This window comes from Arachis ipaensis, chromosome B6 (assembly GCF_059453495.1).
Source record: "Arachis ipaensis isolate K30076 ecotype BB chromosome B6, ASM5945349v1, whole genome shotgun sequence".
NCBI lineage: Eukaryota > Viridiplantae > Streptophyta > Magnoliopsida > Fabales > Fabaceae > Arachis > Arachis ipaensis.
In genome coordinates, this window is record NC_142441.1 from 88,900,564 (window position 1) to 88,917,086 (window position 16,523).

A 16,523-nucleotide genomic window follows, 5' to 3' on the forward strand; every position below is an offset into this window, starting at 1 on the left:
TACCACCTCCAGATGAAGCCTTCATGTTAGAACTGAGAGACCTTGAATCTCATATCTTGAGGCGACAAGAGGAGGATGAAACTAAATTTAAGGAGCTAAGAGCAAGGATGGCCGCATAGTAGAAGTCGTGAGTCACCTAACATCCCACCTAAGCTCATGCACCATAAGTACCTCCATTGTTGAATACGGAGAAACAATCAAGGAGCCTAGTCAGGGGGTGAACTTGAAGTTCCACGGTGAGGAAGAAGAGTTGAAGCAAGAAGTGCAACAAGAGGAGAAGGTAGAGATTAGCGAACAAAAGGAAGTAGTGGGTGGATATTCGGAATATGCTGAGCACATTAAGGAATCTCGAGTTGAAGAACCGTCCTCCATAGAGTATGGAAGAGATATTAAAGAGGAGAGTAAAGCTGCGGAAGTAAACGGAAAGTTGAAGGAAATTGATCAGGAAGTGGATTCCATCACTAGTGATTTTTTGCCCACATTGATCAATCCCCTTGACGACCTTGTTGAGTCTTCTTCCGGTAGACTAGAATGCAAGGTTGAGGAGGATGTACAACCTCCAAGACCTATTGTAAGTGAAGAACTGGAAGAAGTGTTCCAAGCAACAAGTCCTCCTATCTATGATGATTCTGCATCAACATATGATCCTTTTGAGTTTGAAGTGTCCTTCCCCAAAATGCTTAGACTTGATGATGAGGTAGACTTTAATAGACCTCCTATCTATGATGAGAGTGATGTGGAAGAGATAGAAGAAATTGGTGAAGAAAAATGTGAACTTGAGGAAGCTTGGCAAGAGGAGAAACTTGAAGAACCTTGCCAAGTGGTGGAAGCCTCTAGAAGAGGATGGACGGGAGTAGAGCATGCTTTATCAAGATCTTTGGGAACTCCTCCATCTAGTTCGCCATCCAATCCCTCGCTTGAGTGGGTAAAACTTCTAACTCTCAGCTTTATTATCCCACTTGAGTATGGTTTGCTTGAGACGGATGGCCAACTTAGGGCGCTTTGTGGAATTAAGCGAAAGAAGAGGATGTTTAGTGGTTGGTGTTCTAAATCTAGACTCATTATGGTTCGAAGCTCAAAATTGAAGAGCATGTATTAGTGTAATGCTCAATTAAATGGGTCTAGGAGGATAATTTGGTACTTTCATGAGAATTCATCTCTCTTGTCACCCAAACGGAATCAAGGCAATCAACCAGAAGACGGGTTCGAAGATAAGATATGGGATCCTGGATCACACTTCGGAAATCAATTTTGGGAACTCATATCTTGGATGGAACCTCACCAAAGCTTGGTGAAGATGGTTGGAACTTCTGACAACCGATTGAAGGACAAGCACTCTTGGAGGTTCAAGGATGGATACAAGCATAAGCCACCTTGACAAGAAGCCTCCCAATTGTCCAACTTAAGGACTTAAACCAAAAGTACTTGCTGTGAGACACCCCATCATGGTAAACTCTTTCCATTCTCTTATAGATATAATGAATGAATGAATTGGGTTCCATTGTATATAGTTCTTTACTTCTTAGTATATTTTGCTTTGCTTGCGAAGATGTTTATACACTCTATGTTTTAATTAGGGATGATTCTTTGAATTTGAGTTTTTTCTTGGATTAGAAGTTTTCTTAATTTGTTTGAAAAATCCCCAATATTTCAAAATGTGCTTAATTTTGCATCTTAACTGGTTTTAGAGTCTTAGAGGAGATTAAGAGGATATTGAGCTCTTTTTGATGCTTATAAAAAAAAGAGAGAGAAAGAAGTCACCAGCCACGTGCAAGCGCATAGCGCGCACGCGTGTAGGCTGCGCATTTAAGTTTTCTGGGCCAAGGACCAGAGAGTTGTGCCACTTTTGGGCCAACTCTGTACTTCAACCCACGCGGACGCACGCTGTACACGTCCGCGTCCCTTCGTGATTCCTTACCCACGCGTTGGCGCACCTGGCGCCTCCGTGCCCATTCCGTAAGCTCAACCCATCCACGCAAACGCGCACAGTACGCGCGCACGTCGATGCATTTTAGCATCACCCAGGCCAAAGGACCCGAGACTTGTGCCAACTCTGGGCCCCTTTTGTGCTTCCGGCCCAGCACACCCGCGCAGACGCGCACCGTACTCGTTCGCGCCCATCATCAATTTTCCCCATCTACGCGGAAGCGCATATGGCACGTCCGTGCCAATCCTCAATTTTCCCACCCACGCGGACGCGCAGGGTGCGCGCACGCGTGGATTTAAAAATTCCATTTAACCAGGGACGCGAAGCCCTAGCACATTCGCGCAGCAACTTTCTTCCCCTCTCCAACGTTCCATTTCTTCCCTCCCTCCATTTTCAACCTTCCATCTCCGAGCAACCCACCACCGGCCGTCCTCCGGCAAGCGTCCCGCGACCATCGCCGCTGCCGTCGCCACATGCCCCCCTCTCCCTCGCTCTCCCTCTCGCTCACTCAATCCTCTCTTTTCTGTCTCTGTTCTCTCGCACGTCATCTCTGCTCCACCGCCATCATCAACCGCGGCTCCATTGTCGCCGGCGTGGGCATCGCCGTTGGAAGTACCACCTTGCTGCCCTTTCTGTTCCTTTTTCCCAAATCCTTCTGCCCTGTGCCGCCCTTCCCTTCCTTTGTTCTAACTCCCCTACTTCCAGGTTCCTTTCTTTTCTCATTTCAATTTTAATTTCTTTTAATTAATTTTGTTTATATTATTCTGTTTAGCTTGTATAATTAGATTAGTTGGTTAGTTTAGTGTAAATAGGTGGTTAGTGAATCTGGGCTGAGTAGTGGATTTAGGCTTGTTTGAATTTGTGCTGCTGCTTGGAATTGTTCTGTTTCACTGAATTGCTTTGTGCTCATTTGATTATTGATGTTGCTGCCTGTTTATCGCATGCTGGTTTGGTTTAATTTGTTTTCTGATGTTTGCTGCTAAAGATTGACTATTTGTGCAATTCATATGAACTCATACATAATTTTGTGCTTTTAATTCTCAATGAATTCATATGAAATTGATTTGACTGTTGGAATTGGGAAAATAGCCAATTTGCTGCTGAAATGCTGCCGAATTTTTCTTAACCATATTTCATAAAACGACATTATTTTGATGGGTGTAACGAACTTCTATTTGATGATTTTTGTGTCAAATAGAATTTTGTCGCCTAAATGGTTTTGGAAACTCCTCGAGGGCATGTTTACAGGTTTTTGATCATGCTTCTAACACTCTTTGCTTGCTTGCAATGCTAATTTGCTTATACGCATTGCATGGTTAAGTAATTTTTCAAACTGACCATAGCTTGAAGCTCTCTTGAAATTTTGCGCCTCTTTTGCATAAACACACAAGTTTGAAAGTTTTTAATCTATGTGACTAATTGATTCATTATATCCATACCTAATCTCATTAAGTCACATGGATCATGAGGTTTTCCATTCTTATTTGAACTTGTGGCTTGTATGCATTGTTAGAATTGGTGTTAATTGATGTTTGATTTATTTGATTCTCAAGGTTTTGATTTCACCAACACCACTAGTGATCGTCACATTGATTGGTGAGTTGTTGTCATATTAGTTGCTTTCTGGCAATATTATATTTCATCATCAATGACTTGATGCATTTCATGATTGTGAGTGTGCTTACATCCCTACTTTGTACATTCACTCTTGACTTGAGCCGGTAACCACCATATCAGTGATTTTCAACTAATTTCTAACTCTAATCTATTTAACCAACTAACTTCTTTTGGCTTTCAACTTAACTCTTTTGATCATTCTTTTGGATATGGTGTTTCCTAGGCTTAGTGAACAAGTAATATGCAAATGTAGTTTAAATTCTTGGTTTGAAGTTTGATTTGAATTATGAATTCTGTTGCTTGAATTCCAAGAAATCTCCCTTCTTTATGCACTTCATGAATATGCTTTGCTTTGAGTGCTTTATATCTGCCTGGCTAGCTGCTTATATTGTATCATCTCTATTTTTCAGGATGTCAGACAAAGGAAAAGCTATAGCCACTACTTCTAAAAAGAGAAAGCGCTCTAAAACCTCTACCCCTTCACCTTATACAAACTATGCTAAGAATCCCCTTAATGAAGAGGATAAGGAAAATCAGCTGCTGCCACTGATGAGCGGATAATTTATATGCTTTTTGGCATTGTTTTTACATAGTTTTCAATATGATTTAGTTAGTTTTTAGTATATTTTTATTAGTTTTTAATTAAAAATCACATTTCTGGACATTACTATGAGTTTGTGTGTTTTTCTGTGATTTCAGGTATTTTTTGGCTGAAATTGAGGGACCTGAGCAAAAATCAGATTCAGAGGTTGAAGAAGGACTGCAGATGCTGTTGGATTCTGACCTTTCTGCACTCAAAGTGGAATTTCTTGAGTTACAGAACTCTAAATGGCACGTTCTCAATTGCGTTGAAAAGTAGACATCCAGGGCTTTTCAGCAATATATAATAGTTTATACTTTTTCCAAGTTTAGACAACGCAAACTGGCGTTGAACGCCAGTTCCATGCTGCATTCTGGAGTCAAACGCCAGAAACAGGTTGCAAAGTGGAGTTAAACGCCAGAAACAGGTTAGAAACTGGCGTTCAACTCCAAGAAAGACCTCTACACGTGTAACGCTCAATGCTCAACCCAAGCACACACCAGGTGGGCCCCGGAAGTAGATTTCTGCATCATTTACTCATTTTTGTAAACCCTAGTAACTAGTTTAGTATAAATAGGACTTTTTACTATTGTATTTACATCTTTGGATCAGATCTTTGATTAGTTTTATGCTATCTTAGACTTTCATGGGGGCTGGCCATTCGGCCATGCTTGGACCATTATCAGTTATGTATTTTCAAACGGTAGAGTTTCTACACACCATAGCTTAAGGTGTGGAGCTCTGCTGTTCCTCATTAATTAATACAAAGTACTACTGTTTTTCTATTCAATTCAAGCTTATTCCTTCTCTAAGATATCCATTCGCACCCAAAAACATGATGAATGTGATGATTATGTGACGCTCATCATCATTCTCACCTATGAACGCGTGCCTGACAAACACATCCGTTCTATATGCAATCAAGCTAGAATGAGTATCTCTTAGATATCTAATACAGAGGACCGAGTCCGAGATATTAGAGTCTTCGTGGTATAAGTTAGAACCCATGGATGGCTATTCTTGAGATCCAGAAAGTCTAAACCTTGTCTATGGTATTCCGAGTAGGATCTGGGAAGGGATGGCTGTGACGAGCTTCAAACTCGCGAGTGCTGGGCGTAGTGACAGACGCAAAAGGATAGTAAATCCTATTCCAGTATGATCGAGAACCGACAGATGATTAGCCATGCAGTGACAGCGCATTGGACCATTTTCACAGAGAAGATGAGATGTAGCCATTGACAACGGTGATGCCCTACATAAAGCTTGCCGTGGAAGGGAGTAGGAATGATTGGATGAAGACAGTAGGAAAGTAGAGGTTCAGAGGAACGAAAGCATCTCTATACGCTTATCTGAAATTCTCACCAATGAATTACATAAGTATCTCTATCCTAGTTTATGTTTTATTTATCTTTTAATTATTAAAACTCTATAACCTTTTGAATCCGCCTTACTGAGATTTACAAGGTGACCATAGCTTGCTTCGAGCCGACAATCTCCGTGGGATCGACCCTTACTGACGTAAGGTTTATTACTTGGATGACCCAATGCACTTGCTGGTCAGTTGTGCGAAGTTGTGACAAAGAATTAAGATTGTGAACGTGCGTATAAAGTTTTCAGCGCCGTTACCAAGGAATGGAACCGTCACGATTTCTGCGCACCAAGTTTTTGGCGCCGTTGCCGGGGACTGATCGAGTTTGGACAACTGACGGTTCATCTTGTTGCTCAGATTAGGTAATTTTCTTCTTGTTCCAACTTTTGTTTTGTTTTCAAAAATTTTTCAAAAATTTTTTCCTTGTTTTCGTTTTTCTAAAAATAAATTTTAGAAAAAAAAATTTATAAAATCATAAAATCAAAAATATTTTTGTGTTTCTTGTTTGAGTCTAGAGTCAAGTTTTAAGTTTGGTGTCAATTGCATCTTTTTTTTTAATTTTCTTAAAAAAATTATTTTCGAAAATTTCATGCATTGCATTCTTCAAGTTGTTCTTGGCCAGTCTTCTTGTTTGATCTTCATATTTTCTTGTTTTGTGTCTTTTCTTGTTTTTCATATGCATTCTTGAAACATTAATGTCTAAAGAATAAAAATTTTTTAAGTTTGGTGTCTTGCATGTTTTCTTTTCTTGAAAATTTTTCAAAATAAGTTCTTGGTGTTCATCTTGACATTCAAAGTGTTCTTGGTGTTCATCTTGACATTCATAGTGTTCTTGCATGCATCACATGTTTTGATCCAAAATTTTCATGCATTGAGTCTTTTTGATGTTTTTCTCTTTCATCATTAAAAATTCAAAAAAAATCGAAAAAATATCTTTCCCTTATTCTATCATAAAATTTCGAAAATTTGGGTTGACTTTTTCAAAAATTTTTAAAATCTAGTTGTTTCTTATGAGTCAAATCAAATTTTCACTTTAAAAATTCCATCTTTTTCAAATATTTTTCAAAAATCAAATCTTTTTCATTTTTCTTTCATAATTTTCGAAAATTCCAAAATGATTTTCAAAAATCTTTTTCTTATTTCTATTTCAAATTTTCAAAATTAATGCTAACAATTAATGTGATTGATTCAAAAATTTTAAGTTTGTTACTTGCCTAGTAAGAAAGGTTCAATCTTTAAACTCTAGAATCATATCTTTTTAGTTTCTTGTTAGTCAAGTAATCAACTTTAATTTTCACAATCAAATCTTTTTAATTTCCTTTTCAAATCCTTTTCAAAATGATTTTCAATCATATCTCTCAATCATATCTTTCTCAAAATCAATTTCAAAATCTTTTCTAACTTCTTATCTTTTTCAAAAATAATTTTCAAATCTTTTTTTAATCAATCTTATCTTTTTGTTTCAATCATATCTTTTTCAAAACTACCTAACTAACTCTCTCCTTCTAATTTTCGAAAATCCCTTCCCTCTGTTTCAAAATTCTTTATTTTTATTAACTAATTGTTTTAATTTTTAATTTAATTTGATTTCAATTTTAATTTTCAAAATTTAACTTTAAATTTTATTTTTAATTTAATTAATTTTAGAAATTCCCTCTCTCTCATCTCCTTCTAATTATTTATTTATTTACTAACACTTCTCTTCACCTCAAAATTTGAACCCTCACTTCCTCTTGGTGTTCGAATTTTTCTTCTTCTATTCTTCTACTCTTATACTCACATACAGGAATCTCTATACTGTGACATAGACGATTCCATATTTTCTTTTATGTTTTCTTCTTTTTCATATGATCAGGAATAAAGATAAGAACATTCTTGTTGAAGCTGATCCTGAACCTGAAAGGACTCTGAAGAGGAAGCTAAGGGAAGCCAAAGCACAACTCTCTGGAGAAAATCTGATAGAAATTTTCGAAAAAGAAGAAAACATGGCTGAAAATAATAACAATGCAAAGAAGATGCTTGGTGACTTTACTTCACCAAATTCCAATTTACATGGAAGAAGCATCTCAATTCCTGCCATTGGAGCAAACAAATTTGAGCTTAAACCTCAATTAGTTTCTCTGATGCAACAGAACTACAAGTTTCATGGACTTTCATCTGAAGATCCTTTTCAGATCTTAACTAAATTCTTGCAGATCTGTGATACTGTTAAGACCAACGGGGTTAATCCCGAGGTTTATAGGCTTATACTTTTCCCATTTGCTGTAAGAGACAGAGCTAGAATATGGTTGGACTCTCAACCTAAGGATAACCTGAACTCTTGGGATAAGCTGGTCACGGCTTTCTTAGCCAAGTTCTTTCCTCCTCAAAAGCTTAGTAAGCTTAGAGTGGATGTTCAAACCTTCAGACAGAAAGAAGGAGAATCCCTCTATGAAGCTTGGGAGAGATACAAAGAACTGACCAAAAAGTGTCCTTCTGACATGCTTTCAGAATGGACCATCCTGGATATATTCTATGATGGTCTGTTTGAATTATCAAAGATGTCATTGGACCATTCTGCAGGTGGATCCATTCACTTAAAGAAAACGCCTGCAGAAGCTCAGAAACTCATTGACATGGTTGCAAATAACCAGTTCATGTACACTTCTGAAAGGAATCCTGTGAGTAATGGGACATCTAAGAGGAAGGGAGTTCTTGAAATTGATACTCTGAATGCCATATTGCCTCAGAATAAAATATTGACTCAGTAAGTCAATATGATCTCTTAGAGTCTAAATGGATTGAAGGAATCATCCAACAGTACTATAGAGCCATCTTCTGAAGAAGAAGCTTATGATCCTGAGAACCCTGCAATAGCAGAGGTGAATTACATGGGTGAACCCTATAGAAACACCTATAATCCCTCATGGAGAAATCATCCAAATTTCTCATGGAAGGATCAACAAAAGCCTCAACAAGGCTTTAATAATGGTAAAAGAAACAGGTTTAGCAATAGCAAGCCTTTTCCATCATCCACTCAACAACAGACAGAGAATTCTGAGCAGAATCCATCTAGCTTAGCAAACATAGTCTCTGATCTATCTAAGGCCACTTTAAGTTTCATGAATGAAATAAGGTCTTCTATTAGGAATTTGGAGGCACAAGTGGGCCAGCTGAGTAAAAGAGTCACTGAAACTCCTCCTAGTACTCTCCCAAGCAATACAGAAGAGAATCCAAAAAGAGAGTGCAAGGCCATTGATTTAACCATCATGGCCGAACCTACAAGGGAGGGAGAGGACGTGAATCCCAGTGAGGAAGACCTCCTGGGACGTCCAGTGACCAACAAGGAGTTTCCCTCTGAGGAACCAAAGGAATCTGAGGCTCATCTAGAGACCATAGAGATTCCATTGAACCTCCTTATGCCATTCATGAGCTCTGATGAGTATTCTTCTTTTGAAGAGAATGAAGATGTCACTGAAGAGTAAGTTGCCAAGTACCTTGGTGCAATCATGAAGCTGAATGCCAAATTATTTGGTAATGAGACTTGGGAAGATGAACCTCCCTTGCTCATCAATGAACTGAGTGATCTGGATCAACTAACATTGCCTCAGAAGAAACAGGATCCTGGAAAGTTCTTAATACTTTGTACTATAGGCACCATAACCTTTGAGAAGGCTTTATATGACCTTGGGTAAGGGATAAACCTTATGCCACTCTCTGTAATGGAGAAACTGGGAATCTTTGAGGTGCAAGCTGCCAGAATCTCATTAGAAATGGCAGACAACTCAAGAAAACAGGCTTATGGACAAGTAGAGGATGTGCTAGTAAAGGTTAAAAGCCTTTACATCCCTGCTGATTTCATAATCCTAGACACTGGGAAGGATGAGGATGAATCCATCATCCTTGGAAGACCCTTCCTAGCCACAGCAAGAGTTGTGATTGATGTGGACAGAGGAGAATTGATCCTTCAACTGAATGAGGACAACCTTGTGTTTAAAACTCAAGGATCTCCTTCTGTAACCATGGAGAGGAAGCATGAAAAGCCTCTCTCACTGCAGAGTCAACCAGAGCTCCCACAGTCAAACTCAAAGTTTGGTGTTGGGAGGTTCCAATAATGCTCTGAACATCTGTGAGGCTCCATGAGAGCTCACTGTCAAGCTATTGACATTAAAGAAGTGCTTGTTGGGAGGTAACCCAATGTTATCTAATTATATTTATTTGTTTTCCATTGTTATTTTATGTGTTCTTTAGGTTGATGATCATGTAGAGTGACAAAAACTAATGAAAAATCAAAAATAGAATGAAAATAGCATTGAAAATAGCACACTCTGGAGGAAGAGTTTACTGGCATTTAAACGCCAGTAAGGAGCATCTGGATGGCGTTTAACGCCAGAACAGAGCATGAAACTGGAGTTAAACGCCAGAAATAAGCAGTAATCTGGCGTTTAAATGCCAGGATTGCACCCAGAGGAAAGCTGGCGTTAAACGCCAGAAACAAGCTCCATTTGGGCGTTTAACACCAGAAACAAGCATGGAGCTGGCGTTTAACGCTAGAAACAAGCATGGAAGTGGCGTTAAACGCCAGAATTGCACAATAAGAGCGTTTTACACGCCTAATTGAGGCAGGGATGTTAAGCTCTTGGCCCCACTTGATCTGTGGACCCCACAAGATCCCCACCTAACCCTATTCTCTTCTCTTCACAGCTTCTCATAACTCTCTTCCCCAAATACCCTTCACCAATCACTTCAATCACTCTTTCCCATCACCCCCTCACCACTCACATCCATCTTCTCTTCCCCATAAACCCCACCTACCTTCAAATTCAAAATATTTTCCCTCCCAAACCCAACCCTAAATGGCCGAACCCTAAACCCCTCCCCACTTCTATATAAACCCATCATTCCTTCTTCTATTTCACACAACACAACTCTATCTTCTTCCACTTGGCCGAAACCTACTCTCTCTCCCTCTCCTCCGTTTCTCTTCTTATTCTACTTCTTTCTTTCTTCTTTTGCTTGGAGACGAGCAAACATTTTAATTTTGGTGTGGTAAAAGCATAGCTTTTTGTTTTTTCATAACCATTTATGGCACCTAAGACCAGAGAAACCTCTAGAAAGAGGAAAGGGAAGGCAATTGCTTCCACCTCTGAGTCATGGGAGATGGAGAGATTCATCTCAAAGATCCATCAAGACCACTTCTATAAAGTTGTGGCCAAGAAGAAAGTGATCCCTGAGGTTCCTTTCAAGCTCAAGAAAAGTGAGTATCCGGAGATCCGACTTGAACTCCAAAGAAGAGGTTGGGAAGTTCTCACCAACCCCATTCAACAAGTTGGGATCCTAATGGTTCAAGAGTTCTATACAAACGCATGGATCACTAGGAACCATGATCAAAGTGTGAACCCGAATCCAAAGCATTGGCTTACCATGGTTCGGGGGAAATACTTAGATTTCAGTCCAAAAAATGGAAGGCTGGCGTTCAACTTGCCAATGATGGAAGAGAACACACGCCCCTACACAAGAAGGGTCAACTTTGATCAAAGGTTGAACCAAGTCCTCATAGACATATGTGAGGAAGGAGCTCAATAGAAAATTGACTCAAGAGGCAAGCCGGTTCAATTAAGAAGGCATGACCTCAAACCAGTGGCTAGGGGATGGCTAGAGTTCATTCAACGCTCAATCATTCCTACTAGTAACCGGTCTGAAGTTACTATAGACCGGGCCATCATGATCCATAGTATCATGATTGGAGAAGAGGTGGAAGTTCATGAGATTATACCTCAAGAACTCTACAAGGTGGCTGACAAGTCCTCCACTTGGGAAAGGTTAGCCTTTACTCACCTCATTTGCCACCTCTGTAATTCGGCTGGAATTGACATAGAGGGAGACATCCTCATTGAAGAGGACAAGCCCATCACTAAGAAAAAGATGGAGCAAATAAGAGATCATGGACATCAACATGAGCATGAGGAAATTCCTCACCATGAAATCCCTGAGATGCCTCAGGGGATGCACTTTCCTAGGAGAATTAAGTTCAAACATAGGACAACTAAGGGTGGAGCATCAAGAGCACTCCATCATCCTCCATGAAATTAGAGAAGATCAAAGAGCTATGAGGGAGGAGCAACAAAGACAAGGAAGAGACATAGAGGAGCTCAAAAGCACCATTGGTTCTTCAAGGAGAGGAAGATGCCACCCTCACTAAGGTGGACTCATTCCTTAATCTCCTTGTCTATTTATTTTCTATTTTTTGGTTTTTGAGCCTTATGTATTATTTTTGTTTGTGCCTTTACTACATGATCATTAGTGTCTAAGTGTCTATGCCTTAAAGTTATGAATATGAATCCATCACCTCTCTTGAATGAAAAATGTTTTAATTACAAAAGAACAAGAAGGACATGGTTTTGAATTCATCCTTCAAACTAGTTTAATTATTTTGATGTGGTGACAATACTTTTTGTTTTCTGAATGAATGCTTGAATAGTGCATATGTCTTTTGAAGTTGATGTTTATGAATGTTAAATATGTTGGCTCTTGAAAGAATGATGAAAAGGAGACATATTATTTGATAATCTGAAAAATCATAAAAAATGATTCTTGAAGCAAGAAAAACAGTGAATACAAAAGCTTGCAGAAAAAAAAATATAGTGAAAAAAATAGAAAGAAAAAGAAAAAGCAAGCAGAAAAAGCCAAAAGCTCTTTAAACCAAAAGGCAAGAGAAAAAAGCCAATAGCCCTTAAAACCAAAAGGTAAGGGTGATAAAAAGGATCCAAGGGTTTGAGCATCAGTGGATAGGAGGGCCTAAAGGAATAAAATCCTGGCCTAAGCGGCTAAACCAAGTTGTCCCTAACCATGTGCTTGTGGCGTGAAGGTGTCAAGTGAAAACTTGAGACTGAGCGGTTAAAGTCAAGGTCCAAAGCAAAAAAAGAGTGTGCTTAAGAACCCTGGACACCTCTAATTGGGGACTCTAGCAAAGCTGAGTCACAATCTGAAAAGGTTCACCCAATTATGTGTCTGTGGCATTTATGTATTCGGTGGTAATACCGGAAAACAAAGTGCTTAGGGCCACGGCCAAGACTCATAAAGTAGCTGTGTTCAAGAATCAACATACTGAACTAGGAGAATCAATAACACTATCTGAATTCTAAGTTCCTATAGATGCCAATCATTCTGAACTTCAATGGATAAAGTGAGATGCCAAAACTATTCAAGAGGCAAAAAGCTACAAGTCCCGCTCATCTGATTGGAGCTAAGTTTCATTGATATTTTGGAATTTATAGTATATTCTCTTCTTTTTATCCTATTTGATTTTTAGTTGCTTGGGGACAACCAACAATTTAAGTTTGGTGTTGTGATGAGCGGATAACTTATACGCTTTTTGGTATTGTTTTTACATAGTTTTCAATATGATTTAGTTAGTTTTTAGTATATTTTTATTAGTTTTTAATTAAAAATCACATTTCTGGACTTTACTATGAGTTTGTGTGTTTTTCTGTGATTTCAGGTATTTTCTGGCTGAAATTGAGGGACCTAAGCAAAACTCAGATTCAGAATTTGAAGAAGGACTGCAGATGCTGTTGGATTCTGACCTTCCTGCACTCAAAGTGGAATTTCTTGAGCTACAGAACTCTAAATGGCACGTTCTTAATTGCGTTGGAAAGTAGACATCCAGGGCTTTCCAGCAATATATAATAGTCTATACTTTGCTGATGCCAGGGCATTTTGGCCAGTTTCACTGACCTTTTCTTTACTGTTTTTAGGGCAGTTTCATGCATTTCCTTAGAAAATAAGCTAGTTTTGGGTATATATTCACTTACATCTTGATTCAAGCATACATTGTGCACTTTACATGATTTCATGAGGATTTTGCATGAATTTTATGACAAATTTGATGTTTCATTTCCCATGACTTGGACCAGAACTTTGATGCACTTGATTGCTTGATTTCAGGACAAAGGAAGCAAAGAAGAACCACATTAGTAGCTACATTAGTTACACTAACGTGGGCACTAACGTGGAATGGGAGTAACTTGCAGAGTTAATGAGAAAAGTAATCACCAATAACGCTCTCGAAGCCATCATTGCCCACGTTAAGAGTCACGTTAACTAAGTTAATGTGAACTCTAACGTGGAAGAAAGAAAAGGGAGCCAACGTTAGTGACACTTAACATTATCACTAACGTTGGACCAAGCTCATAAGTGGCCACGTTAACTTAGTTAACGTGGCCTCTAACGTTAAGAAGTAAAGGGGAAGCCAACGTTAGTGACATTCAACTTTGTCACTAACGTTGGCCAAGTCACAATAAGCCACGTTAACTCCCACGTTAACCTAGTTAATGTGGAAGCTAACGTGAAGAAAGGTAGGTGGTCGACAACGTTAGTGAAACCAAACATTGTCACTAACATTGGGATTAACCCACACAAGCCCCAATAAGCCACGTTAACTCCCACGTTAACCTAGTTAACGTGGAAGCTAACGTGAAGAAAGAAGGTAATCGCCAACGTTAGTGACACCTAACATTGTCACTAACGTTGGAAGGAGCCCACACAAGCCACAATGAGCCACGTTAACTCCCACGTTAACTTAGTTAACGTGGAAGCTAACGTGAGGAGGAGAGATGATGAGCCAACGTTAGTGACATTCACCTTTGTCACTAACGTTGGAGATGGCTAGCATAGCCACGTTAGAGGCCACGTTAACCTAGTTAACGTGGACTCTAACGTGGGAGCTAAGGGCACATTGGAACGTTAGTGACAAAGGTAAGTGTCACTAACGTTCTCGAAGGTTGGCAAGCCTACGTTAAAAGAGCCACGTTAACTAAGTTAACATGGACTCTAACGTAAGGAAGGGGGAGACTTCTCAACGTTACTGGGAAAGGTGAGTCCTAATAACGTGTGCGAAGGACATAGAGGCAACGTTAGTGGCAACGTTTGTGCCACTAACGTTGAAGTTAACGTGGCTCTTACTTTGGTGAGGAACGTTAGTGAAAAAGGTAATTGTCACTAACGTTCTCGGACCCATATTTTTACTGAACGTTAACACCACTAATGTCCTGAGCTAAAGTCTCTGCCCACTTCACACTTTCTCTCTGCAAGTAAAGCCAAGCCCAATGAAGAAGATAACTACTTCAAACTCAAGATCTAAAGGCCCATACCCAAGACTTGAAGAGCCAACTAGAAGATCAGAAGAGTAGTATATATAGGAGTAGCTTTGAATTATTTTGGGGAGTTGGAAATTATAGGGACCCTCTTGGCATAGAACTACTCTCTGTATTTTACTTTCTCTGCACTTCTAGTTTCATAATGTATTCTCCATCTTTGTTTTCATTTTCCAGAGCTATGAACAACTAAACCCCTTTCATTGGGTTAGGGAGCTCTGTAGTAATTTGATGGATCAATACTAGTTTTCATTATTCTTCTTCTATCTTTTCTCTTAATTTTACTTGAAAGCTTTCGATCTTCATCCATTTGGGTAGTTATCTTGGAAAAGAAGCTATTCAAACTTGGATCTCTTCTGAACCTTGAAAGAGGAATGAAGAGATCATGCTAGAAATGCTTTCTCATGCTGGACCAAATTGGGTTTGGATGGATATGTGACTATAATCCTCTCAACACTTGATTTGGGAAATGCATGTGGTATAATCAGTGACCATACTTCATCTCTTCTCATGAGCAATTGACCAAGGAATTGGCTATTGATCAAGATTTGAGAGATTGAATTACAAGGAATTGTAATTCGATCACTTAAGATTGCCAAGGAGATCAATGAGTGCATTGATTGAGGAAGAGATGAAAATGAAATTGATCCGGAGAATGTAACATCTCCTGAGCCCAATGAACTCCCCATTTCTGATCTTCCCCATTCTCTTTAATTTCTGTCATTTACTTTTATGAGTAATTACCCCATTCCCATTTAAGATTCTGCAATTTACTTTCCGTCATCTACATTCAGCTCTTTATTTCTAGCATTTACTTTTCTGTTATTTACTTTCCCGCCATTTAATTTTCTGCAAATCTCAACTCAAATTCTGATTCGCTCAACTAGAACATTCCTCTGATTAAAATTGCTTGATCAATCAATCCCTGTGGGATTCGACTTCACTCTATTGTGAGTTTTTACTTGACGACAAATTCGGTACACTTGCCGAAGGAAATTTGTTATGAGACAAGTTTTCCATGCATCAAGTTTATGGCGCTGTTGCCGGGGATTGATTGTGCATCAACAATGATTAAATTGGAGGATAACTAGATTGAGCATTTTATTTTTGTTTGATTTAATTTTCCGTTTGAGTCATTTACTTTCTGTTTTAGTTAATTTCCTCCCTTCCCCCTACATCTTTCTTTGTTATTTACAATTCATTTCACTAACACACTAACTGTTTGATATATTGTATCACTCACACTAACAGTCATTCTGACAGAAATACTTTCTGCATCTATTTTCCTTGCTTGTACTTGTTGGTTGTATGACAGGGAGAAGAAGCGGGGCTTCAACTTCCTTTGATTCTGAACCTGAGAGGACCTTCCTTAGATTAAGGAGGGAAGCAAGAGGAAAGAGAGTAGTTGGTGTTGAGGAAGAGGAGGAATACTTTAAACCAAACATGGAAGAAAACATGGAGAACCATCATGAAAAAGAGGCTCACAACCATGGCGGAGGAGGTCGAGCAAATCATGCTGGGGAGAATAGAAGAGTTTTAGGCTCTTACATCAATCCAAACCTAGGAAACTGTGGAAGTAGCATTCAAAAGCCAACCATCCACGCCAACAATTTTGAACTAAAACCACAGCTCATCACCCTTGTTCAGAATAACTGTTCGTTCGGAGGAAGTGTCCAAGAAGACCCCAATCAACATCTAACCACCTTTTTGAGAATATGTGACACAGTGAAGTCTAATGGTGTTCATCCTAACGCCTATAGACTGCTCTTATTTCCATTCTCACTCAAGGATAAGGCAGCCAAGTGGCTGGAGTCTTTCCCAAAGGAGAGCTTGACAACTTGGGAAGATGTGGTGAACAAATTCTTAGCAAGATTTTACCCCTCTCAATGAATTAAT

General features: G+C 39.1%; 1 non-coding gene across 1 annotated transcript; it reads right to left on the reverse strand.

The window, feature by feature from the left end:
- Positions 1-7,871: 7,871 nt before the first annotated feature.
- On the reverse strand, positions 7,872-7,979 carry LOC148561685 (small nucleolar RNA R71). Its single transcript, XR_015886934.1, has one exon. It is a non-coding gene; the product is annotated as a small nucleolar RNA R71 (small nucleolar RNA).
- Positions 7,980-16,523: the final 8,544 nt, after the last annotated feature.